The sequence below is a fragment of the Anolis carolinensis genome, chromosome 4 (genome assembly GCF_035594765.1).
Source record: "Anolis carolinensis isolate JA03-04 chromosome 4, rAnoCar3.1.pri, whole genome shotgun sequence".
NCBI classification, from domain to species: Eukaryota; Metazoa; Chordata; class Lepidosauria; order Squamata; family Dactyloidae; genus Anolis; species Anolis carolinensis.
In genome coordinates, this window is record NC_085844.1 from 144,605,753 (window position 1) to 144,630,805 (window position 25,053).

Genomic DNA, 25,053 nt, shown 5'->3' on the forward strand with positions numbered 1-25,053 from the left:
CGCGAAAATGTCACGACCCAGGCTGCAGAGCACCAATAACCATACACAGAGGCCAGAATCTATCTAATATCTTTATTAAGGGAATATATAAAGTTAATAAAAGCAAGTGTAAGAAATAGTTCAGAAGTAGACCTTTCAGGGAAGGTCAAAATTAGTCCAAAGAAACAATGTCCAGTATGAAATATTAAGGTCCAAAGTTGTAATCCAATAACCGAAACACTCACTTTGCCAAGCAAAGTGAGGGGAGATGACAAGGTCCTTTAGTCCATGAAACTTGAGCAAGGCTAGGAAGTAACTTGATTCTTGGAACACAAGGCTTGAAACAAGGCAACAAGAAACGAGGAGCAAGAACAAGATCCGTGGTAATTACTTGGCAAGGTCCGGGAAGCAAGGCAAGATCCGGGGAGTAAACAAGGCTGGGAGCGGAGGCTTGGAAACAGGAACGAGGCTTGAAAACAGGAACGAGGCTTGGAAGCGGGAGTAGCGCTGTCCACACACACTACTCCAGTAGCTGACGAATTGACTCCGCAAGATTCCTAAAGGGCAAGGAACCTAAATAGGTTCTCGTTTCCCCACCAAAGAACACTTCTCTGGGGAATCAGAAACGAAAGTCAATCTCTGTGCCCAGATGTATGACTCCCTAAAATTTCTCATGGGAGCAGGCTTAATCATCTGAATGCTTTGCTGCGATTCTCAGGCTTCTGCGATTAGCCTGCTGAACTCCTTTTTGTTGCTGATAATAATTACGGTGAGAAAATGGGGGAGATTTTGACTCAGGGCTTGTTTGGCAGATTTCTGGAGGACAAACCTCCTGCAGGTGCAAGGGCTCCAATTCTGGCTGGGAAAGTTCCCTTTCTGGCTGAAATGGTGGAAAACCCAAGTTTTCCTCTTCATCCGTCACAACAGCACTAGGAACGGGACTACATGGCCCATGAGTCATCACAGAAAAAAAGAGACCAGACACAAGATGTGGAGAAATAAATGGGCCATTTATTGACCTAATTATAAAACTGGTAATTGAGATAATTGACTAGTTGTGGGGGAGAGCACTGCGACATGGGTAATGGTGAGGCCAGGTATCTTTTGGGACCACCTGCCAAGCCAACCCCTGGGCGAAACACCTGACCCAGGGGACACTCCACATTGATGGTTTGCTGTCCCTGACGGTCACTACTGGAAGGCCATCCCTGGGCACCTCTCCCCCAGACCATAAAGCCCCCTAGGAGAGAGGCGAACTCCCCAAGGTAAGCCCTAAGGGAGATATTTTGGGGAACCCCCTAAGCCATAGAGCCTACAGAGATAACCCAAAATCCCCCCTTCACCCCGGTATGGAAGGATGCCAAGGTACACCGATCCAAGTTCTCCCCCACTTCCTGACAGTGACACCTATTTATCCAGCCCCCACCTGTTTAAATTCCTTACTCCCAGCAACTTCAATATGGGGTAGGCCTCTGTCTGGAGGTGCGTGTTAATTCTACACTGTAGGTGTACCATTTGTTGGGAATCTATCACATCCATTCTCTAAGCAATTGAGAGACATCTGCATAGTGAGCAAATTAAAAATGGCAACACTGTTATGTGGGAGTAGCTCTGGTGGCGTTTTACGTGGAAGGTTTGCCAAGAGACCTGGATATAGGTTCACAATCTGTAGTGGAAGTGGCAATATGCAGAGGCCCTTGTTCTTGGAGCCTCCTCTTTACAACTATTGCCACATTTGCCTCTGCACTAGTCCCACACCATGCTTTTTCAAATAGAGGGAAATACAGGTTTTGCATGCCTTTTTCATGTAGAATCACAGAAGATTTCCAAAATTCCTGGTTTAGCTTGAAAATCAGGTACATCTTTTGCAAACACCTCATTTCAAACATGAATTGCTTGGTTCAATGCTCCAAAATGTGGAATTAAGAGTGGCAGGATGGGCAACAAATTAGAAGGAGAGTATAGCCCCATAGTGAGGATAGTGAGTGATCTGCCACTCTCTTAAAACTGTCTCCTCCAGATCTGTACAAGAAAGTGAGTTTGTACTTTTAATTTCTGGCAAAAAGACATCATCTCAGTCACACATAACATATCTTGAAAATTGGTTTCAGAGCTATGTGGCAGGCTTCAACTTGCCCCCCTTCCACTCAGTAGGACATGCTCACTGGAACCACAGGGTACCTAATTTAATCCTGTGCAATTTTCTGCTTTGAGCAGGAGGAGAAAAAAACAACCCTATATATTTTAGACAAAAGAAACTGGAGGTGTTTTGACAATGTGTTGCAAATGTCTAGCTTGATGGGATGCAAAGAAATAATAGTGACAGGATGTCTCTCTTTCTGTAGAAAGGAAACTATAGTAAACATGTGGTGCATGCTACCTGTTCTCCTCTTCTGTTTGGCATATTAATCTCATTTCCCATGAGTGTAGTGACAATAAAATGATTTCTTCATTAGCTGCTGCAGTGGCTGGATCCAATAGCAGTTAGGTAAAAAGGTATTCCTTGATTGAATGAAGCTACTCAAAAAACAACCCTGCTGTGTTTCCTGGAATATTTAACTTTGACTGTTCTACATGGCCAACATAATGTGGACTTACTGTGCATGGCCAAAATAATGTGGACCCACTGCACATCTGCTGCATTCAGCCTTTACTCCAGAAGAACAGATTTTGGGATTTTTTTCTGGAATTTTCTAGAAGCTCCAGGACGATCCCACAGTTTTGGAGGTGTGGATAGCTGGATTCAAGAAGGTCAGTCCCAGAAGCATCCTGGCAGCAAGAAGGTCAGTCCCAGAAGCATCCTGGTAACATATTTCTGGTGATGTCATGTTGGTTGCTAAGCCACATGACCAGAAATGTGATGTCATCAGCAATGCCTCTTGGAGAGGCCAGCTTGATGGCAGTGCTGTAGTGGTGGCCCCAATGCACTCTTGGCCAAACTGGTCATGTGAACAGTCAAAGGGCTCCAGGGATGCTCCCAGAAATGCATCAGAACAGTTTTAGAGCCCTTTAGGTTGTACTACTTAAAGTGTAGACATTGCCTTAGAGAGTCTGAATTCTTGGTCTTGATTTCCTTAAAAATGTCTCCATAGCACTGTAGTTAACTTCCCCTTTCATGTCCTTTTCTGACCGAATTATCTCATTTTTAATTAGAAGTTTTAGGGGGAATCCTATGAAACCCTCTGGAAAGAACTTTCGGTGCACATGGAATGAAGGAGGGGGTTAATCCCACTTCATGTGCCCTCAGAATCTGATCTACAAGATTGGGATATGCTACCAATCAAATATTAATGGGCATGGAGGGCTGCAGAAAAAGATTTTAACAATTCCATTATATGAGCGGATCACTTTAAATTTTGCTTCACCACTCTACAATGCAAAAAGTATTTTATATATTTCACAAATCTAAATTATAGTAGATTTGGGCCTCCACAGATGAGGATAGGCACATACAGGCATCTGCTTCTGAACATAGGAGAGCAAAGCCCGCTAGTGAGGCTCTCCCCCGGGAGGGTTATCATGGCAAAGGGAAGATCAGCTTTGTGCCTTCCATGGGTCAGAAAAAGAGCTTTTTGGGGGAGCTTGTTCCTGGAAGAACACTTGACTCCAAATTCCACATCTTTGAATTTCCAAATGGGAGATAGGAAAGTTTCTCCATCATTCAGCAGGTATTCATGGATTGTATGTGGATATATATTGTTAACCATTTAGCTGATGTGAGAAGCATGTAATCAAAAGGCTGGGTATAAATAAACAGATCAATACATAAAAAAACCTAAAGGTGAAACCATGATTTTGTATGAAGAGGGAATTAGAAGAATCTGGTATATTACCACATATCCAACAGCATGGTACCATTGCTCTGAAGTCTTAAGAACTGAGAGCATCATGGCAAGCATAATATTTATTATGTTATTTTTCATTTACAGGCAGTTACAAACAAAACAGGTTTTGCCAGTTTATCCTTAAGTTGAATTTGTAAGTCAAAACAGATACATTTTTTTAAGTGTAACTCCAGTAAAAATACATACATTTTAGCTTTGGATATCATAGGGATGGGTTAACCCCCTGTGGTGTTTGTTTTGCTGTCTGTGTCCCTGTTCAGAAGATTTCACCTCACTTTCCCTGTGATAATTGGATTATGAAAAATTTGGCTTGCTGTGGAAACAAGGATTTTGGTGATAAAGCTTCTGTGGAGACACGTTTTCCCCATGATAACTCTTTCAGGAGTAAATTTCCCTTCCTGGGGGTAGATTTGTCTCATTTCCTGTTGTCTCACCCCCATTCTTAACTATGAGTCATTTGTAAGTTGGATGCTTGTAACTCGGGGACTGCCTATCTATGAAAGTTGCTATGAACCCTTGAGAAATTTCTTCTCATTTTAAAGCTTTTACTTGCATACCACCAATAGGAATGTAATTCATCCCACACCCCACTTTAAAAGAAAACCTTTAGTTGTTTGGCCTCTTTTATTTGGTATAACAATACATGGATATAATAATAATTAAATATCTCACTGTATCTCTGATTGGGAATTGTTTAGATGAAAGGAAGATCCTTATATTCTATTCTGACTTCTATTCTGTCACATTGTAGATTGGTCAAGAAGCATCACCCAGAATGAAGCTGTTGGGAATGATATCAGGAAGACCAAAATGATCTTCTAACCCTGGGGGTGCTTTGCTTCTAAAAACAGAGAGTCTATATAGGATGCAAGTTTGCTTCTCCATCCTGACCACAGATAATCTGGATTTAAAAAGAAGATGATACATTTCCTACAACTTCATCAGACTGGTGGGAGAAAGTGGGGGAAAGCGAAGGGAACTGTCTTACCCATTCCCTACCATCTTTCCCTGTCCTTTTCTCATCTTCCCCTGTCTTTTAGCAGTTTTCCCAGCTTTGGAGTTGGGTAACACCCAACTCCTGAAGATGGACTTCTGGCTCCATTTTCATGTGCTTAGGAAATAGAGTGACACGGAGTCCTACCAGAATCCCCCTTATGTCATGTGATAGACTCCCATGCGGCTCCATTTTCTAAGTACATAGAGCCAGGAGTCCATCTGATGAGGTCTATTCTTCAAGACCATGATTTTTCCAATGTGATTTCCAATACAAAACAATAACATTTAATAAGAATGGTTATTTATAAACATCTCCAATTTGAAATGATTTTAAAGTCAGCCAGTTCAAATATAATTTCAATTGTCTGTTGCCAAAAATGTATTTTTGAATTAGAAATTGGAAGATTGGTGATTTTTTTCTATGCCACTCTGTTTAGCCCCCCCCCTTTTTTAAAAAAAAATGAAACCAATGTTTTTTACACAAATAGAATTTTTGGATGTTGTCAACAAATGTAAAGACATCATAAAAACCTGTGACAAAACTTTGGTAAACTTGATCAGTGGGGAGTAAACTTCTGAAGTTCTTTTTTTTCTTGAATGCAAGAATGAAATAAGGGAATATTTACATCCCAAACAGCTGGTGTCACAGAATAGACAACTAGTATGACAACTAGTAATAGCTCCTTTTGTTCTCCTTCCATATATAAATCTTCTCCCTACACACATTTTTCCTGTCACAATGACTGTTATTTTGCTAGATCACACTAAAGTACTTTGGAATTCAGGGACAACATTCTAACATATCTCTGTTTTAATGTATTTATGCCTGCCTCTACTGATAGTCAGGTTTTTATTACTAGGACATAAAAGTGTCTAGTAAACAAAATTCCATTTTATCAGCAGAAAGGTATATTGAGTTTGGAGACTTCCAAATGCCCATAAGAGCAAGAAAAGGAAACTTTTAAATAAAGATAAGTATATTCATCCTTATTTCCCACCCCAACACACACACACAAAAAAATCTCTCAACCATTAACAAAGACATTTGCTTCTGGGGGAAAAATGACTAAATGCAGTATAGGCTTTGTGAGTGGAAAGCAAATGCTAATTATAATTGAGGGCTGGAAAAATGATAATGAGTTTTGAACTTTGACTCATGTTTTCTTCCCATGATGATATTTTCAAGCCTTATTTGCTAAATTATGATGGCCAGATAAAAATGTCATTACATGCATAATTTATATGTGAATTTTTTTTCCTTCACTGCGGGAGTTAATTTTGTTGGAATGGTACAGGACAGGGAGATTTATTATACATTTGAATAGAACATTGCAGAGTAGTTTCTAGCAAATATAACCCGCAATCAAGGTTAAGCACCTTTAAGTTGCATTGATTTTGGCAAGGGAAGTTTAAGCATGTACTTAATTTCCACATTGAAATCAATGGGACTGAAAAGTGCTTAGTCTTGGGGGGTTTATCACATTAAGTTGCACCATGCCTCATCAGTGCAATGTTAACAGGAATTTACTTAAGTGAATATTAGAATTGAGTCGACATCTTTAATTTCTTTTCTGAGTTGGTTTTTTTTAGTTTTTTTTCTCACCCCTGCTAGAAAAATTAAGTCAATTTGCATTGTTTTCTTTAAACATTCTCTGCCATATTTTTAGGACTGCCCGTTGCTATCACAATGCCACAAATAATACTAAGACTAAAGTATCTTCTGTAGCCAGATTACAGTAACCATTGCTGCCACTTCAGGTGGTGACAATATTCAATACTGTTCCATTATCTGGGTGGAGACCAGAAGGATAGACAGAGAAGGATAGTCCATTTTATGCAGGAGAAGCGGAGTTGAAGGAGGGAAATCATTTCCCCCATTTTCACTGGCTATTCCCCCCTCCACTTCCCATTTCATAAATGAGGGTTGCTTCCATGACAGTGACACGGGTGAGGGGAATAATAGGAAAATGGGGAAATGCTTTTACTCCTTCAAACCCCTCTCCCCCCATAAAATGTACTATCCTTCTCTGTCTAGCAACCCCTTTTGGCCTCCACCTGGATAATGGAACACTAACCAATATTGTTGAAGAGGAAGAGGAAGACTATACTACCACCACCACTTTAGAAGAACTGTTGAAGGATTTCTGCTCTTTTCTGCTCTAGTCTTTTCTCCAACATCCTAATTTCTTTGGATAATCTAAGAAGCCATCTGGTCACATCTAGTTACCTTAAAGGCACCAAAAATAAGCAGGGTCAGCTATGGCAACTCTTGCATTGGGAGACCATCAATTAATATTAGGAACTACAGGTTTGATTCCCACAGAAGGAACTGGATAAACCACCTTGCCCAAGAAAATCCTTTGTAATTCATGGGTTGAATTGACAGGCTACTGGAAGGCTTATTATTTCCAACCAGGAAAATAGGTTCTCTCTCTGCTGGTATGTTTGCAGAACTACTTTCCATGAGTCATGACTCTGCATTTCAAGTGCCAACTACTGAGCTTCAGCTTCTCATCCATTCGATACTCCGCTGCCCGCCCTGCAGAGCCTGCAGAAGACTTGCCCAGAGCCCTTCTCTGGCCCTTTGCCAGGAGACACAGCTGAATTCCCCTCCATTTCAGCAAGATTCCCGAGAACACACCCTCAGACACAATCACAGGCCACCTACCCACACCTGTGAGATGGGCTACTCAAACACTGCTGCATCTGCGACTGTGGTTCAAAGCAGACAGCCCTAGCCTTGCAGAGCAACTAGAAGCAAACATCCAAGGCCCCTTTAGGACAACCTGACTCTGTGTTATATTCTTACTGACTCTTCTCTGATTGAGGGTTGCTGTGTGTTCCCCAGCCTGCAGGACCAGAATCCAGAAGTATTCTCTCCTGACGTTTCACCCACATCTACGGCAGGCATCCTCGGAGGTTGTGAGGTATATTGGAAAAAACTAAGCAAGGAAGGTTTATATTAAACATCTGTGGAAGTTCCAGAGTGGGAGAAAGAATTCTTGTCTGTTGGAGGCAGGTGTGAATGTTGTTAATCACCTTGATTAGCATTAATTGCCTTGCAAACTTCATGTCCTAGCTTCTTCCTGACTGGGGGAATGCTTTGTTTGGAGGCGTACACTGCCCCTGATTGACTCATGTCTGGAATTCCTCTTTTTTCAGAGTGTTATCCTTATTTACTGTTCTGATTTTTGAGTTTTTAAAAAATATTGGTAGCCAGATTGTGTTCATTTTCATGGCTTCCTCCTTTCTGTTGAAATTGTCCACATGCTTGTGGATTTCAGTGGCTCTTCTGTGTAGTCTGACATGGTGGCTAAGAGTGGTCCAGCATTTCTGTCTTCTCAAATAATATACTGTGTCCAGGTTGGTTCATGAGGTGCTCTGCTATGGCTGACTTCTCTGCCTGAATCAGTCTGCAGTGCCTTTTGTGTGCTGTCGCAGGAAAGGGAAGGTGGCATCTCTGGCCCTCCAGGTGTTTTGGTCTTTAACTCCCACAATTCCCAACAGTCGGCAGGCTGTTAGGAATTGTGGGAGTTAAAGTCCAAAACACCTGGAGGGCCAGGGTTTGCCCAGGCCTCTACACTGTATATATAATGCTGTCCAACAGAGCTTTAACTGCCATGGCTCAATGCTTTGTGTTCCTGGGAGTTGTAGTTTTACAAGGTCCTTTAGCCTTCTCTAGACTGGTGCCTCACCGAACTATGAATCCCATGATTCCATAGCCTAGAACATGAAAACTATTCACATCTTTATTTTATTACAGAGTCAAGGATGGAGAGAACTTGGGGCCCTCCAGATGTTTCCCGAACTGTACATCCCATCATCCATCATCACTGTCTATTTTGGATGATGGGAGTTGCAGTCCAATATACACCCCAATATACACTTTACCTTACGTTGTTGTGAATCATGCCATCACCACCTTCACAAAATGATCCCTAGTCTGTGGATGCATCTGTACTGTAGGATTAATAGTTTGATACCACTTCAACAACTCAATGCTATGGAATCATGGAGCTGTAGCTTTGCAAGATCTCATCTTCTCTACCAAAGAATGCTGACGTCTCAGCAAACTACAACTCCCAGGAATCAATTGAGCATTGGGCCATGGCAGTTAAAGTGGTGTCAGACTGGGATCACTGGGTTGCTGTAAGTTTTCCAGGATGTATGGCCCATGGCCTGCCTGCGCAGCCTGGCCTGGCCTTGCCCTTGAGACCAGGTCTCCGGGCTGCCTGGCCATGTTCCAGAAGCTTTCTCTCCTGACCTCAGAGGTTGTGAGGTCTGTTGGAAGCTAGGTAAGTGGGGTTTATATATCTGTGGAATGTCCAGGGTGGGAGAAAGAGCTCTTGTCTGTTTGAGGCTAGTGTGAATGTTGCAATTGGCCAGCTTGATTAGCATTTAATGGCCTTGCAGGTTCAAAGCCTGGCTGCTTCCTTCCTGGGGGCATCCTTGGTTGGGAAGTGTTAGCTGGCCCTGATTGTTTCCTGTCTGGATTTCCCCTGTTTTCAGAGTGTTGTCCTTTATCTACTGTCCTGATTTTAGAGGTGTTTTTTTTTTTAATACCGGGGCCAGATTCCCTTTCGGTGGCCTTTTAATTCCTATGGATTCCTAAGGACCCTCGGGACTCTTCCACACAGCGATATAACCCAGAATATCAAGGCAGAATAACCCACAATATCTGCTTTGACCTGGGTTATCTGAGTCCACACTGCCATATAATCCAGTTCAAAGCAGATAATGTGGATTATCTGCCTAGATATTCTGGGTTATATGGCTGTGTGGAAGGACCCTCAAGCTCTTCCACACAGCTATATCACCCAGAATATCAAAGCCGAATAACCCACAATATCTTCTTTGAACTGGGTTATCTGAGTCCACACTGCCCTATATCCCAGTTCAATGTTTGGTGCTAAATTCACAAATATAGTAATTCCTACATAACATTACCATGTATTGAACTGCTTTTTCTGTTGATTGATCTATATATATATAAATGGTCTGTCCGTTTTTATCTTAATCTAAACAAAGAAACTACAACACCCAGAACCTTGAAACTTAACAACACAACACAATGCCCTTGCGACTGGGTTTAGACAACTAAGCCACAATTCACATCAATATCCGTAGACAACACAAACCCAAAAACCCACAAAAACCATGTGCGCTTGCACGGCACTGGCCCAGCGCGCGAAACTCATCCACCCCACCCCCCTACTCCACGCTCCCTCGCGCCCTCGCTTGCCGGCTACCGTGACCACCGCCATCATGGCCACCAGCCCTGGCACACCACCGCTCACCATCTCACAACTTCCCTGCACTCTCCTAAGTGGCAGGGAAAGAGAACAGCGAAATCGGCAGTTTTCACTATCCTACAGATCCGGCAAACGGGCATAAGTGAGGTGCCTTCCCCGCCTGCGAAGCTACCAACAAGGAAGGAAGGAGAAGGACAAAAGCGGCAACCACTTCAACTTCCTTCTACCATAAAACAAGACACAATCCAAACACTCCTCACAGATGGCCATCCAACCTCTGTAGTATCATAACATCCTAAGGCTTGGAGACACCCCTCAGAAACATCCAGTTCAACTTCCTTCAACCATACAAGAGGACACAATCCAAACACTCCTGACAGATGTCCATCCAGCCTTTCCATAATAATATAATGATAACAATAATAATAATCAACATCGCATCACAGAATCAAACAGTTACGACAGACCCCTAAAGACCATCCAGTCCAACCCATTTCTCCTATGGAGGACACAATCCAAACACTCCTCGCAGATGCCCATCCAATACCTCCACAATAATAACAATATTCCCATCAGATAATCATACAGTTAGGACAGACCCCTAAACCCCATCCAGCCCAAACCATTTCTGCAATAGAGGACACAATCCAAGCACACCCAACAGATGGCCATCCAACCTGTAAATAATAACAATAACAATAATAATAACAATATCATGGAATCCTAAGGTTAGGAGAGACCCTTAAGGATCATCCAATTCAACTTCCTTCTACCAATCCAAACACTCCTAACACATGGCCATCCAACCTCTACATAATAATGATAATAATCATAAAGATAATAAAAGCAATAATAATCATAATACAACCATACAATCCAAGAGTTTGGAGAGACCGCAAAGGGCCATCCAGTCCAACCCTTCTACCATGCAGGACATAATCCAAGCACTCTTGATAGATGGCCATCCACCCTCTACATACGCCACAGCAAAGCATGGCTGGGCACAGCTAGTTTGTTGTAAAACATGATGTTTTGGTGCTTAATTTGTAAAATCACAATGTAATGGGATGTTTAATAGGCTTTTCCTTAATCCCTCCTTATAATCCAACATTTTTGCTTATCCAACGCTTTTATTTTTCAGTGATTGGTTGGGGGGGGGGGGAGCACCAAAATTCTGTTCACTTGTTACCTAGGGCCAGCCCTGACCACAACCTTTTGGAAATAAATCAGCAAATTGATTGTTTTAGTTTGGAAATGAATTCAATAATAATAAACATTAGAAAGTGAGGAAAGAATTCATTTACCCAAACACCAGTAATTGAAATTCTTTAATTAATGTAGTTGATTAGCTCATTGTTGAAACTATCAATTGCTAGGGCAGATTCTGGAACTCACTGGCAATGGCACTGAGTTTGTCACTTTTGACAGGGATCACATTATGTAACTGCCACTTTTAGAATGTTCGTTTGTCAGTTTAAAGTTACTTTTCTCGAATTGAGACACCCCCCCCCCCCCAATACACACACCAGTGGATTTTAAAGCCCATAATGCAGCTTTTTACAAGAGATAGTGAGATTTCAATATGTCTGCAAATTGCCAGATTGGGAAAGTCTGATCCAAAGCATTGATTTCCTTTTACAATCTGTTCAGTTCAGGTTTTTTTCACTGATCTTCTGTACCTGTTTTTTCCTGTCTGCCATTCTTACCAGTGCAAAAAATGTTTACTCACTCTTCCCATGGCTTGTTTTAGAGAATAGACAGCAATGGTGTCAAAACAGGAATGGTAATAATGCAGCCATCTCAAAATTGTGAGATTGCAGTTTCCAGCATTCCTAACCTTTTGCTACATTAACTAGGGATGCTAGTCCAACCACATCTTGAGGACCATATTATGCCCATTCCTGTGGTAAAAATTAGAAAGGCCCACTGTCAGTGTAGAAGTGTAGCAGACTTAATACAAAGGCAAGATGGTGAGTTAAGCATTAAAAAAAACCCTTAACCAGAAATGTTTTGAGTGATTGAGCATACAGAGCACATTTCGGCAGAACCAAATTGATAACAGCATGCTTCTATTAAAAAGAACGATCTGCTGAAAATAAGTGATGCAACGTATTTAGCTTATTTGATTCAATGGGACCTGCTTCTGGGTAGATTTTTAAAAGACAGAAAAAGGGATCAGAGTACAAGAATTTGGCAAGCAGTGTCTTTTGTTCCAAGCTTTAACGAATACCAGTCCCTCATTTTGTGTGATACAATGAGGGAGTGGTGGTGAAAAACAGAATGAGTGATAGAAAGGAAGAGAAAAGAGGGCAGAGGGAAAAGCCAAGAGAGAAGGAAATGGGGCTGGCATGAGAAAAAAAAACCCACACTTAATTGCGCAAATGTCTAGCACTGAATAGGATGCAATAAACAAACTTATGGAATACAAAGGGATTCGCTGCAGATCAAATCAAGTAATAATATTCAAGATTACATAGTATGCAACAATATACAATAGTAACAGCAATAGAGGAGAGTACTGAAAGGAGTGGAGCCCCAGTGGCTCAGCGGATTAAACTGCTGAGCTGCTGAACTTGCTGACCAAATAGTCAGCAGTTCAAATCCAGTGAGTGGGGTGAGCTCCTGCTGTTAGCCCCAGCTTCTGCCAACCTAGCAGTTTGAAAACATGCAAATGTGAGTAGATCAATAGGTATCGCTCCAGCGGGAAGGTAACAGCACTCCATGTAGTCATGCCGGCCACATGGCCTTGGAGGTGTCTATGGACAATGCCAGCTCTTTGGCTTAGAAATTGAGATGAGCAGCACCAACCAACACCCAGAGTTGGACACAACTAGACTTAATGTCAGGGGAAAATCTTTACCTTTACTTACTAAAAGGTAAACACACCATGTAACCACCTCCCCTGAAAGATGGACAAGTCAATTGGGACTTAAATGTTTTAATATTTGGGGGGGAAACTATTTAAGAAAGAAAGAAAAGTAAAAGAGCACCGACTCCATCCCATATCAGGATTCTTCCTAATTTTCCCTGCTTCTTCAATTTCTCTTTAACCCCAGCTCTTAAATTGGTCCCTAGCCATTTTCTTCCTAGGTTTCCAGGGGCTTCTATATCATTCTTCCCACATAGTAATGATATAGCATGCAAACTAGCCTACTTAGCAAAAGAGACATGTGATGCATTTCCACTCCTAAACTGTCCTCACTTTAGGTTTTTCCAGTTTTACTGAACCTATCAGCAGAAGAGCTAACAATCTTTAGAACATTAGAATTTGTTATTATCTAATCACCTAATTCATTAAAGCATAGGATTAACTTCATAGCTAATTAGAAAATTTGGTGAGTTGAGCAGCTTGGTAGAAAAAAATCCAATGAGTTAACAACATACCATCTAAATAGATATTCCGAAGTTCTGAAATAAATAGATGAACCCAAAGACAACAAAGAATCCCAGCAGTCCACTTTTAAATTAACCTGGCATTATAAGATCTGCTTGAAATTCTTTATTACTCAGGAAATTATGGCCTCAAATGGCCAAAAACTTATGGATTTAAAGTTAAGGCATAGTAACAACAATAATTAAAATAAGCTGTGTTGTTGCTCAGCTCAGCAAAGGCAACTGCTACAAGAAATAGAAATTCACTGTAGTGTTGGGATGAGAGATACTAATTTTCTGAATATTTCAATTCCGTTGCCCTTGTGCATGTAAAATGGTTCGTCTCTGTAAACAGCATGAGGGCTGACATAGGCTACTCAGTTCAACACAGTTTATCGAGGACAGTCCAGTTTACACGACCATTTCCTGATTATGAAGAGGGTTGAGGTTGACTTAACTGATGGAAAGCCCTGCATATGTATTGGAATCCTGTGGAGCTGTGGAGTCCAGCCAGTCTGTTATTCAAAAAGTGCATTAAACTTGACAAAAGATGCTTGCACTTTTCTGTGAAAATAGCATAGTCTTGCTGGCCTTAGATTCCTAAAGGAACTTTTCTCACTTCATTATGGATCGCCTAATCTCTTCAATTATTAACTGTCACTCCCCTCACTGCGCATCCTGTTCTACAGATACAAGAAGACCTTCCTCGTCACATTCCTTTCCCTGTCCTTGCTTTTAACTCATTAATCTTTTATTTCCATTCTGCTGAGTCTGTACAAAATCCCAATCCATTGCCTGCAGTCAGCTCACCTACTTTCTTTCCTTCTTTGATGTCGATGCCTTGTTCTCCCATCGCAGTTCCAAGGGCTGTGTCATATTGGGGTCTCACTGAATCATCTTTTCCCCAAGCTGTCTTTAGATCTCTCTTCTATGCTGAACTCTTGTCTAAAGTCAGACAATGACCTTGAAATGCAAAACATTTCTTGTGTTTAACATGTTGCGCTGGCTTCTCTTTAAGTTCCCATTTCTTGTTGAATCTTGATAGAGATATGTCCCAGACGGCTTCTTTTCATCCATGGAAGTCATAGGAATGGCATTCCTTGGTGCTAACAATGTTTAGAACCCTTTCTTTTGTCCCATTGAAGTACAAGACAGTATTCCTCTGTGACACTTTTCTTCATTGCTATAAAAAGACATCAGGTATTTCTCTGCAATGTAGAGAGAAGGCAATTTGGATATTTTCACTGATAGAGAAGTACATTTCTATTACTGGTGGAAGTGAACATTACTAAGTATTCCTTTTGATTTGTTATTATAGACCTATCACCATTTTCATTACTGCTGTTGCAACAATTATTGAATACACATCATAAAATAGATGCAGTTTTGCAAACAAACATGGTCCAACCAAACGGGAACAAGTGCAATGAAATTATGTTGGTTGGGATCCAGAGTTTGCTCCTTCTGGAATAGGGTCCTACCTGAAAGTGAAGAAATGTTTTGGCTGGACTTTTTCTTTGAATCATAGAATCATAGAATAGTAGCGTTGGAAGAGACCTCATGGCCCATCTAGTCCAACCCCCTGCCAAGAAGCAGGAAATCGCATTCAAAGCACCCCCGACAGATGGCCATCCAGCCTCTGTTTAAAAGCCTCCAAAGAAGGAGCCTCCACCACAGTCTGGGGGAGAGAGTTCCACTGCCGAACAGCCCTCACAGTGAGGAAGTTCTTCACTGTGAGGGCTGTTCGGCAGTGGAACTCTCTCCCCCAGACTGTGGTGGAGGCTCCTTCTTTGCCTTTGGGAACTTCTCCAAATTCTGACCTATAGAGTTGGGAGCATTCTAGGACAGTCAGGGAAAGCAAATAAGCAAAACTGACCTTCCTTTTTTCACTGATGATCATTTATTGGCTCTCAATCCCATGTGTGAATAGAAGTAGTCCTTCTGTTCACAGAGGCTTGTTTGGGATCCAAGCTAATTGGGTCCACTAAGATAGTTAAATATACGCACATAGGTCTTCCATTGGTTGCTTTATCATATGCACCACCCAAGGGAACCAAAGAACATTGGCAGCAAGGAGCTAGGAGAAAGAGACAGTGTTTGTTTGCTGCAGGCTGCCTTTGACCTCATCTCCTGGTGACTGGCTCATTGCACACTCAGGCCCTGACTGCCTGACTGAAGCAAGGCCCAGAAGAAACACCTTCTTCTGCCTTTAGATGCTGGAGCATAAAAGGAACTCATGACCTCGAAGCCCGGGTCGGATTAAGCCCCCAACCATTAAATAGCCCGGCTTGCTGTTGACCTATGCAGCCCGAAAGACAGTTGCATCTGTCAAGTAGGGAAATTTAGGTACGCTTTATGCGGGAGGCTAATTTAACTAATTTACAACATCATAAAACTGCCAGCAAAACACGAGGAAAGGAATGGGGAAGTACAGCCACTAGTGGACAGTGAAGCAACAGCTCCCCCTGTGGCCGGAATCATGAAGCTGGAAAAAATGTTAAATGCCTCTGTGTCTGTCTATATATGTTGTTTGTCTGTTGGCATTGAATGGGTGAGAAGGGCGGAATATAAATACTGTAAATAAATAAATAAATAAATAGTAGGGTGTATTGTGATGCTGCTATAATAGTGACAGACTGTGACGCTGCTACTCAACCAAGACTTGAGAAACACCACTATGCAAGTTTGATGAGTGACAGAAATGCAGTCTAACATCCTATCACGACACAGTTAGAAATGAAGTAGCTGAATTATGATTAAGGGATTGGTGTAATATGTTATTTGTGTATGGGGTTATTATGTCTTAATATGTTTACTATTTTTAAACTGTATTTGTATGTCTATTGTTTCTAGTGATATTATGTTATGTTTTATTTGGTTGGTATAATGAGGCATTAAATTTTTGCCTAGATGTATGTTTTACGTTGCTCTGAGTCCCCTATGGGGTGAGAGGAGCATGATAGAAATGAAGTAAATAATAAATAAATAAATGAAGATGGACTCCAGCCCATTCTGCCAAAAATGCCAATAATCTGCATAATTTCCAGTTGCTTCCTTTTATACTTCCCTGTTGTTCATTCTTTGGTTGGACTGCAGCATGTACGAATTACCAAAATCAAAAAGCACACATGCAGACTGGTCTCTTTTAATCTAAACCAATGCTTCCCAACATTTTTTGACCAGAACCTACTTTCACAAGGGCCCACTCTCCAACATTAGTTCCAAAAGGGTTATGAATCAGTTTTTGGTCAACTTTATATTTGGTTTGGTTATTTGGAGTGCTAATTCAGAAAATTGCATTGGATAGGCCACATCAGCTCTAGTTTCTGATACAGAACATATGCCATCCAGTAGTTGCCATCTGCTTGCCCACAGAAACCCATATTTAACAATCTAGAGCTGATTTGGTCTATCCAATGCAATGGTCAGCTCTGCAGAAAGGAGTGAAAATAAAATAAAGACGAAGGAGGTTCATGGACTGGATTTTCATTCTCATGGCTCACTGCTGGGCCACGGCCCACAGGTTGAGAACCACTGATCAAAACCCTGGACGTGTGCCTTTAGAAGACCTCTAATAAAAGTACATTTTTAAGTTAAAATTGTAGGAGTCAAGAGATGGACTATGGGGAGTTTATAAGCATTGTTCAGATATTTGTGATACATTCCATTCTTTTCCCCTTCTTACACTAGATTGACCCATTATATAAACATTTTAGCAATTCACACAACAGTTGATACTAAGATCTAACAATAAGATGCCTTATTCTCATAAAGCAAGTTAAAAATCAAATAATGTGTGTGTGTGTGGGAGGGCATAAACAAAATAACCACAAGATCTTTCAAACCATCCAACTTCAACCAATGAAAAGAAAAACTCCTTCACTGGAATTCCATATTCTGAAGCCAAGAAAGGGGCACCAGTTTCTTTCATCATCTGAGAATGGGATGGGATTCTTAATGTAGGGGAAAAGTGATGCTATGAACCTCTCCTTTAAGATACCAGGTCACACCAGATAGAAAATATCAAAGTTTTCTCACTATCACACTTCAAAGAAAAGTAATTTTAGCCACCTCTGGAAAAAAAAAATAGCAGTTTGAAATGGTGGTGAAAAGAAAATAGCAACACAACACAGTCAGGCTAGAATAATACCCTTGAGCAGAGGCATACAGGTTTGTTTGACATCTGCCTTCGTGTTTTGTTTTATTAACTGTGGTTAAATATGTGCACACAATAACACATTCAAACAGGGAAACTTGAGACAGTGCAATTGCTTTATCTTATGGCATACAAACATTTGACAATAAAGGACTCCCTAATGATAATGTAAAAACTAGTCATGATTAGAAACACTCATCAGAAAGACAGAAGGACTTGAAAAGGGTCACTTGTGCTGTCGAAGAAAAAAGACATTTGCATGAAGTGTTATAAATACGTGGAAATGTCAACAACTGGAAACAACAAATTCAACATTTCAAAATGACAGCCATCAAATGCGGAAGAACATAAAGAGCAAAAACCCTCTCATGATTTGCGGTACACAATTGTCTTCATGCCACTGGGTTAGCACCTTCTACAGTATGATGTATGAATTTGTTTTGCTTTGACAAGAACTATACACATGTGTGAGAAAGAAGTCTCATCATCACTGTCTAGTGTTAGGCAGGGACAGAATAGGTGTAATTTGGAAGAGAGAAGGAAAGCAGCAGGTTGTTCTGTGTCAAAGTGCTCCAGCAAACCAGTGATGGATGAGAACTCCCTAAGCGTTCTTGCAAGGAAGGCAATCAAAAACATAAATCCTTTCCCATCCTGGCCTGATATTAGCACGGAGGTGAGGAAGAACATGATGCCCCCACAAATTGATATGTTAATTTATTCTGAGAAAAGGTAGAACATGTATAGTGGACAGAGAAATAGCCCAACTGTGGCAGTGGTGCTCTGTTAACATTATGCATGGAATAAGTACAGTATGAACCCATATCCAAGGATAATATGTTCACATACTTTGAATGGATACATGAAACCAGGAATAATAACAGAACCTATTGTTTTCCATAAGAAAAACAATGGAAGCATTGAGAAGAACTTGTACAGGAGGTCCTAAGTGAATGGAACCATGGATAAGTGAAACCATGTATGTCTATTTGGCAGATATGTAGGCTGTATTGAATTCATAGCTAGCAGAAGTACTTGTACAGGCTGCAAATCCCAAAACTCTTGCTCTCTATTTTGGTGTGTTCCTCTTTTCTCTTCATCCAGGGCTGTTCTCTTCTTCCCAAACATAGACACACTTCGGCCTATAGTAAAGTGCTCTACTTTGCCTTACCCACTGAGGTGCTGTTTGTCACCCCATATCTATTCACCCAAGTGATTCTTCTCTCTCCCCACCATACCGTTCTTTTCTTCCCCTTCTGTTTTTTTTCATCTATCTTTCCCCAATTATTTTCTTTCTGACTTGTCTTTCTTCCCCTCTTCCAACCTGAGACTCACTCAGATTTGCTTGAAGGATTTGGTTGCAGAAAACAACAGCTATGCCAAGTATATTATTTCCCCACTGTACCATTATCCCACTCAGAGCTGCCCAGAAACATACCATGCCTCACATCTTCCTCCTTGATATTTAGAAAGACTGGCAAGTGAGGTCTAGAGATGGTCCTGCATTTGAATTGACTGAGATCTATCCATTTAAAATGGGAAATAACCCAGAAATGCACACCTTGAGGATCCACTAAGTATGAATTCTGAGTTTCATGTGTCAATTTCATAATCTTGGACATATGTGTAGACACATATATGCTGTATTTACTTGAATCTAATGCTCACCTTTTTTTTGACTAAATGACCTTGGCAAAATTGGGGTGCACATTAGATTCACATCATACAGAAATATTACTGCTGAGCCAAAGCGAGAGGGAAAGGTGCTTCAAGAGCTGCACCTGGAGCTATACTTTGAGGGACATAATCTCTAATTTAATTGCCATGATTCAGTGCTATACAATCCTGGGTTTTGTAGTTTGGTGAGGCATCAGCACTCTTTGGCAGAGAAGGCTAAAGAGCTTGTACAACTACAGCCCCTAGGATTCCATAGTATTGAACCAAGGCAATTAAAGTGGGTTCATTCTGCAGCATAATGCATCCCAATTCATTTTTTTCCCCATTGTTGTGAGCTTTTTGTATTTTAACACAATTGTGTATAATGAAGGAATTGTAAGCAGACAACAACAGTAATTCACACTTTTTTTGGGCCAAATTACATTCAGCAGCAAAGACTTTTTTTGGTTTCAGGATTTTGAAAATTGAGGTGGACATTAGATTCAATGGTGCATTAGATTCGAGCAACTACAGATACTTAATTTTTTTATTTTTTTTATTTATATTAAGTTTGTGCATTTCGGGTGAATCGCTATCCATTTCTGCTTGTCAGATACCAGAAGCCCCCATATCAGTTTTCCAGCACCTCCTGAAAATGGGAGTGCTGACAATTAGGAATTTTTGTTCCGCATCGGCCCATTGGCGGCAATGGGGAACTTACAAGGCATCCCTTTTCCCCTGGGAGCCTTTCCTTTCTTCCCTTCAAGGGAGCCTCAGTGTCTTCAATGGGGTTAAAAAAGCACCATATGCAGCCCATTATTGGGGGGGGGGGAGACTTCCCACATGCTCCATTTCTATATCTTTCATTAAGACATGGATTTTAAAAAGCCTCAGAGTTATCACTCTTAAGTTTCTGCATCCTTTTCCTTCTGTTTGTAGAGGAGGAGACAGGGTTTAATGCTTCTTAAAGCTGTTCTACTCTAGAGGGAAGGCGGGCATACATGCTTTCTTCTCTCCCACCACCACCAGCAGCACACCACACAGCTTTCCAAGACATTTTAAGGAGGCCAAGGGAAGGAAGAATGATGATAACCTGGAGCTCAGTGGAGCTATCCTCCCTGGACTACCTTAAAAATCCCCTCTCTTTCCTGCAAGGCTACAATCTCTTTTCTGCTTGAGGTTTTGTTTCCTTAAAGCTGTTTCTACTTTCTACTCTAGAGGAGAGGTAGGCTTTTATTTTTGTTTGTTGGAATTACTATTATTAATATTTATTATTATATTTTAGAAGTATTTTCTGAAGGAGAGGAAGGGAAGAAGAAAAAGAAGCTTAAAGGGTGAAAGCCCCCAAATGCTGAGGGATGCATCCCATCCACTGTCCCTCAAGTCCCCAACTCCCCAGTCAGTCCCACTAAACAAAAAGAATCAGGAAAATAAAGGAAAATCAAAAAGATTCAACTATGATGCTGAATAAGGGAGGAAGAGCCGAGAACAGCTGCCAGTTGCTTTTATTGCGAGAGGGTTTTTGTACCAGGAGGGCCCTTACCATTACGGGCTTCCAGAGGTACCAAAGGAAAAGGAATATGTGCATAAGTCTAACTTATATTCTACCTTTTTTCATGACCAAAACTCCACATTATAGAACAAAAGAAGCCTATAACAAACTATCAGCATAGTTGTAGAAGGAAGAACTGCTGCAATATTTTTTTTTTCCTTTTCAAAAAGAAAATTAGGATAAAATTAATTGTTGTTCAGTCCTTCAAATTGATTCTGACCTATTGAGATCCTAACATGAGCCAATCAAAGGGCTTTTTTGGCAAGATTTGTTTAGAAGAAATTTGCATTTGCTTTCCTCTGAGGCTGAGAGAGTGTGACATTCCCAGGTCATCCACTGAATTTCATAGTTAGCCAGAGATTCAAACCTCATTCCCCAGAGTAATAGTCTGACCCTCAAACTAGTACACTGCTAATACAAGTCCATAAATAGCATTTCCGCCATCAGACTATTTATATATACCTCTGGGACTATTGTGTGTGTATCTTATAGAATTGCAGAAACATTGTAATTGATGCCGATGAATCACACTGAATACAAACTCCATTACTCCCATTATCATAATGAATATAGTTAATGCCACAAGAGATCCTAGATGTTATACTTTCCTGGCAGCTGTAGAGATGACATGTGATGTCATCCCAGCTGATCATTTCATTCATTCAACAATTGAGTGGGTCTTGCATTCTCTGGGACATTATTGGCAAATGGCCACCAGTTCTTCAGCTATCAGTTTCCGTGAGAAATGATTGCTAATGGAAGTGAAGAAGCAGAAATTCTGTGGTATGGTGTAAAGCACACCAGTCATCCAGAAAATTGGCTTTTTCAACAGAAAGATGGGTAGCATTATTCATTTTCTTGGTTTAATGATGGCTGCTTGTGAACACAGATGCTGCATAGATATGCAGAAAATTTCCTTGTATTTTGATTGGACAAAGACATACTCTACTGGTAGCCATGTTGGCAGAGCCTGGTGCCTATGTTAGAATGTAGATGCATCTTAAATTGAAGGTGGGATGAAACAGAGAAGATATTTTTGAAAGAAAACAATGGTTATGATGTCAAAATGTGTGGAAATGACCCCTTGATATTCTTCATCCCATTTATGGCCAGAGAAGTTCAAGAATTATTTTAGATAATTTCCCCAGGGAGATTAGCAATTGACCTAAACGTTCTTGTTTTAAGCTTTCTACTACCAGTGCAAGTACAGTGGCCCTTGGTATCCACAGGAGTTTGATTCCAGAATGCCCTGTGACTATCAAAATCTGTGGATGCTTAAGTCCCATTATGCAGGCAGTCTACGAAATAAGCTCTGTTGGTTTGTTCTTAAGTTGAATTTGTATGTGAGTCAGAGCAGGTACATGTTTAAGTATAATTCCTGATACACACATTTACTTTGGATAGCATAGGGAAGGGTTAACACCACTGTGGTGGTTCTTTTGCTGTCTGTGCCCCTGTTCAGAAGATTTCACCTCACTTTCTGTCACTGCAATAATTTGATTTTGTCTTGTGGAAACATGGATTGGTGAGAAAGCTTCAGTGGAAACACATTTTTCCCATAACTCTTTCTGGGGTGAATTTCCCTTCCTAGTGGTAGATTTTTCTCACTTCCTGTTGTCTCACCCCTGTTCTTAACTATGAGTCATTTGTAAGTCAGATGTTTGTAAATCAGAGACTGCCTGTATACAATTATGTAATAAAATGGCATCCCTTATATAAACTGACAAAGAATACAAACATATATTTTTTCCTTAATAAATCTGATGGTTGAATCCATGGCTACTGAACTTGTGGTACCTCATTCAACACACACAATCTTTGGGATTTGTTTTACTATGTTTGCATATTTCACAAGGTTACTGTTCCATTATCCAGGTGGAGGCCACTGAGGGGTGGGCTAGAGAAAGAAGGATAGTCCATTTTACAGAAGTGGAGGGTTGGTTGATGGAGGAACCCCCTATTTTCCTGTTATCCCCCCCCACACACACACACACACACATGTCCTTGTCATGGAAACAACCCTCTTTTTTGATATGGAAAGTGGGGAGGGGGAATAACCGGTGAAAATGGGAGGAATGGTTTTCCTCTTTCAACTCTCCCCCTGTAAAATGGACTATTCTTCTCTCTCTAGTGCCCTCTATTGTCCTCCACCCAGAGAATGGAACAGTACCGTCACAAGTAATATTTTGAATAGGAATATTCACAAGTTGAATTGCAATTCACCAAAGCAGGCATGATAGAAAGCAATAGAACACCAGCTCGCAGAACTGAATCCAGGCTCTTCCAGGCTGATCTAAAGAAGCATGAATTCTCACGTCATGGCTTCAGTTATTATTGCCTCTGCACCTACTTGATCAATTTGAGGGCGTCTGTTTGTACAAATTTCATGGAGCTGCACTGAGGTTCTTTCAAAGACTTCCTTCTTTTAAAAAATCCTGGTGCATCCAAGTGGCAGATCTCATGATTCTCCCAGTGCTGAAGAAATATACACCTAATAGGTGCTTCTATTAATCTAGTTTGACACAACTTCAACTGCCATGGCTCAATCATGGGAATTTATGTGAGTTATAGTATGGTGAGGCATCGGCACTTTTAGGAGAGGGGCTAAAGGTGTTGTATAACTATGATCCCTTAATATTGAGCCATGGCAGTTAAAAATGTTGTCAAACTTCATTAATGCTACAGTCTAAATGTGCCCTTAAAGGCTTACAAAAATGCTGAACAGATGATGGGAATAGCGAGCTGCATTTATTTCCATCTAATGTTGAATAGCTGACTTGTGGCATATAGATATATATGCCATAGCAAATATATCTTATAGCATAGTTAGGATCAAGAACATTGGCAGAAAAGAAAGTGCTACTGAAAGGTATATCCAAACCCTTTGAGGGTGCATTGAACCACCTTCTTATTTAATAAGGCATCATATAATGATGACAGGCATTTGCTTTGTAGTTGATTCAAGAGCTTCACCTCTTCTCTATTAAGCCTATCCATGCAATTTTCTGGATTTTCCATCAAATTTGCAGAAGATACCTTTAGAAGCATATTTGCCTTTCAAACCCTCACAGGCAAAACTTCAATGAGAACTTTAAAAACCTGATCATAGCGGCAGATGAAGCGATGCAGAAAGGCCCTCGAGCAATCTGCGGGGTTTTCCTGTCAGCAACCTGAGAGAGTGTCAGCACCATCCAAGGGGACTTAAACAAAGCTTTCGTTGAGTTCACATGGGCTCAAACAGAGCAGCTCCTGCTGTTGGAGGAAAGGTTTACTTAGGATATGTGAATTCCCTTTTCAGATCACGAGAATAAATGTCAGAACCAACTATGTTCCACCCACAGACATTTTCTTCTGTTTTAATCATTAGGTGCATATAAAACAAAACAAACTGTACTTCCTTCACCAAAAAGAAAAAAAAGATTGAAATTATAACGGGTGTCTAGTTGGCTTACGCTAAGACCAAAAAATAGATAGGAATATGGTCAACATCTGTTGGAAGTCCATTTTAGATCAGAATCTAATTGATGTATACTGTAAAGACCTAAATGTGGACCCAAATACAACCTATGCTCTAACGTCCATGTGTTTCAGAGTGTGTTCCTGGATGTCCACATGTTCCTAGATGTCTATGTTTTGAGAGAAAAGAGGCACTGAAAGGTGTTCATTTGAAAAATGTGCACTAACAGATTTTGGTCAATAGGAAAAATGTATACATATCGAAAATGCACAAAATTAATATCCACACTTTCAAGACTCAAATATATATACATGGAGAAGAATTCCTTGTAACAATATGGGCACTAGTCAAAATCAGTTTCACAGGAGAAGCTGGAGATAAATTTGAATTTTAGATTGTAAGATCCCTACTTAGCAGATTGTACAGCAATTACTTAAAGTCTCTTCTCTTCTTCCCTCCCACTCCTCCTCCCTTCTCATTAATATCTATTAAACTAAAACATGTCAGATTATTGCATTGAATATTTGTCCATCCTACCAAGTGACAAATAATAAAATCATTACAACTGAGACAATTTAGTAGATGTTAGAAAAGATGTGGATTTTATGGTTGTAGACACACAACCCCTATAGCTTTTTGTCTCACCCTTACTTAGAAGTGTGCCACCTTGAAATCAGTTGGATTTCCACAACTTCATTAGCTGGAAATGTTATTATTGATGACCTTTTATTGCTTTAGAAGGTTTTTCATTGTAATGAAGTTGATCATGGCCACACAATTCTAAGGGGTTT

The 25,053-nt window shown here is 40.6% G+C and overlaps 1 long non-coding RNA gene across 1 annotated transcript in view; it reads left to right on the forward strand.

Annotated features, from left to right (window-relative positions):
- Positions 1–7,489: 7,489 nt before the first annotated feature.
- The window catches only part of LOC134298294 (uncharacterized), a 45,402-nt gene continuing 27,838 nt past the window's right edge, over positions 7,490–25,053 (forward strand). Inside the window, exon 1 of the long non-coding RNA XR_010005300.1 lies at positions 7,490–7,747. This is a non-coding gene — a long non-coding RNA (uncharacterized LOC134298294). The remainder of the gene's footprint in view (positions 7,748–25,053) is intronic.